This window comes from Myotis brandtii, unplaced genomic scaffold (genome assembly GCF_000412655.1).
Source record: "Myotis brandtii unplaced genomic scaffold, ASM41265v1 scaffold627, whole genome shotgun sequence".
Taxonomy (NCBI): Eukaryota; Metazoa; Chordata; class Mammalia; order Chiroptera; family Vespertilionidae; genus Myotis; species Myotis brandtii.
In genome coordinates, this window is record NW_005370397.1 from 2569144 (window position 1) to 2571878 (window position 2735).

The following is a 2735-nucleotide window of genomic DNA, read 5'->3' on the forward strand; positions in this document are numbered from 1 at the left end:
TAAGGACCACGAGGGTCAGGGAAGGCTGAGTGCACGCCACTTCCTGGGAGGAAATGCAGCTTCGCACAGGCACACACTCTGGGCGCCGGGTCCACCGCAGCCGTCGGGTCCTCGGCCTGTGAGCGCAAGGCCTTGCAGGAACGAGCGGGAGAGACTCCCTCCTGCGGAGAACGATGTAACTCACCCCAGAAGGAGGCGCAGTTGCCAGAATAGTCTGCGTGGCGGTGTGAGTGCTGACCTCAGACGGGGCTCAGCGACGCCCTGCGGCCGACGCCAGGCGCCCCTGGGACAGCAGCTCGGCCTTGCCTCCTGAGCTGGGTTGTGTTGGGAACTCGTGTCCTTGCCCAGAGGACAGCCCTGCTCTGCTGGCCTGGAGTCGAAATCCTTTGCCCGATTCCATTCCTTGGGGTGGTGCCCAGAACACTGGGAAGCAGCTCCAAGGACTGCGCCCAGCTCAGGCCTCCCAGGGCCGCAGCCAGGTCGAGGCACCTCCCACAGCCTCCCCGGGGGCGGGACCCGCGCCAGGCAGACCCTGGCCTGTGACGGCCACAGAGGAGCCTCGCAGGCCTGCCACACTAACGGATGCTTGACAACACGTCTTACCTGCATTATGTTGAACAGCACAACTTGGGACCAAAACCATCGATCTTTCTCCCACTGCCCTTTACCGATTGCTCAGTGAGGGAACCCCCCCCCCACCCCCTGTCACTAGCGAAAACTGCAGGCCCCGCGACGTCCCCTCTGTGCTACGCCCACGTGACTCTAAGATTCAAGCAGTTTCAGCTCAGCAGCTGGATGCCCAGGGCAAGATTACAGTCAGGTCTGAGCTTGTCGCACTACCATGACCCCACCCTCCCCTGGCTCAGTTGGACCTGCTTCCGGCTGGAGGTCTGCCCTGGGAAAGGGAGGCAGTTGCTCTCTATTTCTCAGCCTCTCAACTTCCTGTCCAAGTTTCTAGCCCAGCCGTGGGCAAACTACGGCCCGCGGGCCGGATCTGGCCCGTTTGAAATGAATAAAACTAAAAAAAAAAAAGACCGTGCCCTTTTATGTAATGATGTTTACTTTGAATTTATATTAGTTCACACAAACACTCCATCCATGCTTTTGTTCCGGCCCTCCGGTCCAGTTTAAGAACCCATTGTGGCCCTCGAGTCAAAAAGTTTGCCCACCCCTGCCTAGCCCGTTTCAGGGCCCCAGGGAAGTGGGGGTGCAAAGGCTGGGAATAGGAGGGGTCTCCCCTCACTGTCGCCTGGAGCCTGGCCCTGGCAGGCCTGTGACACGGCTCTTGGACGCTCTCATTGGCTTTTCCGGGGCCCCCACGGGGCTCCTCAAACCTGGCAGGTGCAAATCCTAACACCCAGGCGTTTGCCCCCAGCTTCGTGCCGCCAGGCCCCCACATCCCTTGCCCGGACCATGCCTAGGAGCCTGGCCAGTCCGCGTCCTGGAACTCTTCTCACCCTTCCCTTTCAACACAGACTGTACAGTATTCTGAAGTCTCCGTCAGCTTTCCCCTTGACACGCTGGGTGCACTCAGCCCAGCACAAGGCACTGGCCAAGCCCACACACCCAGGGCGGCTTTCTGCCGGCCCCTCCCGCACTTCAGCCCGGCACCTGGGGCCTTCACTTCCAGAACAGGCCTGCGAGCTGCTGGCCTCGCTTTCCCACAAAGGGCTTGGTTCTCAGCCGCCTTGGGGTGAGGTTGCCCTGGAGAGAGACGGAGGGGCACTCCGTTTTCTGCCTGAACCACCCACAGGACGGCCTGCCTTTGTGACTGGGAAGTTGGGTTTTATAGAGAAAAGGGTGGACCCCAAGGGGAGGGGATCTGTGCGCCCTGCCGGTTGGTTAAGGGTAAGAGGAAAACGGGGGACAGGTCCCCACTGGGAGACCACAGGGAGGTTCTGGAGCCGCGGAACTGTTCCACGTTGGCCCTAACTGTTGAGAGTTCCCGCTCCCACGGTGATGAGCAGAAATCTTGACATGGAAAGGGGTCAATGTGTCTTTAACAGCAGGAAAGAGGAGGCAAGGGAGTCGCCCCACTCCTCAGCCCTCCAACGGGTGGGGTGGAGGAGTAGCGGCCACGAAGGCCCTCAGAGCAGAAGCTGGGGGGCCTGCCAGGGCTTGGGCCTGCGCAGTGGGAAGTGCAGGATGGAGTTCCCAGCGAAACAAGCTTTCGCTTAAATTGGCATCCTCAGCGCCCCTGAGAAGGCTGTTAGCACCCAGGGCCCTGTGCTTTCCTGCGTGCCGGTGATGGGGTGGCCGGTGACGGGGTGGCAGGTGACGGGGTGGCCGGTGATGGCGTGGCCGGTGACGGGGTGGCAGGTGATGGCATGGCCGGTGACGGGGTGGCCGGTGATGGCGTGGCCGGTGATGGGTGCCCTGCCAGGAGCGGTGGGTGAGCCCCACCGTGAGGAGTTAGGTTTCCTGCGGGGGGAGGCCAGCAGGTGGTGTGTGGTCTCTGCCTCCAGGGAGTTGGCTCACGGGTCACTCTCCGCAGCGTCTTCGTGCCGCAGACGGTCCATTCCCACCCACGGGCCGGGAAGGGAGGCCCCGCGGACAGATGCCACCTGCCAGCACCTTTCATTAAAACGCGGGTCTCAGGAAACCGGCGGTGCCAGGCCTGTGTCCTCCTCACAGCCCTGCCTGCTCCAAAGGCGGCACAGGGGTGGCAAGAAGCAAACCAGCTTTTCCGGGTCAGGAACACACTGACCCGTGCGGAGAGCCCCTCGCTCTCAGTA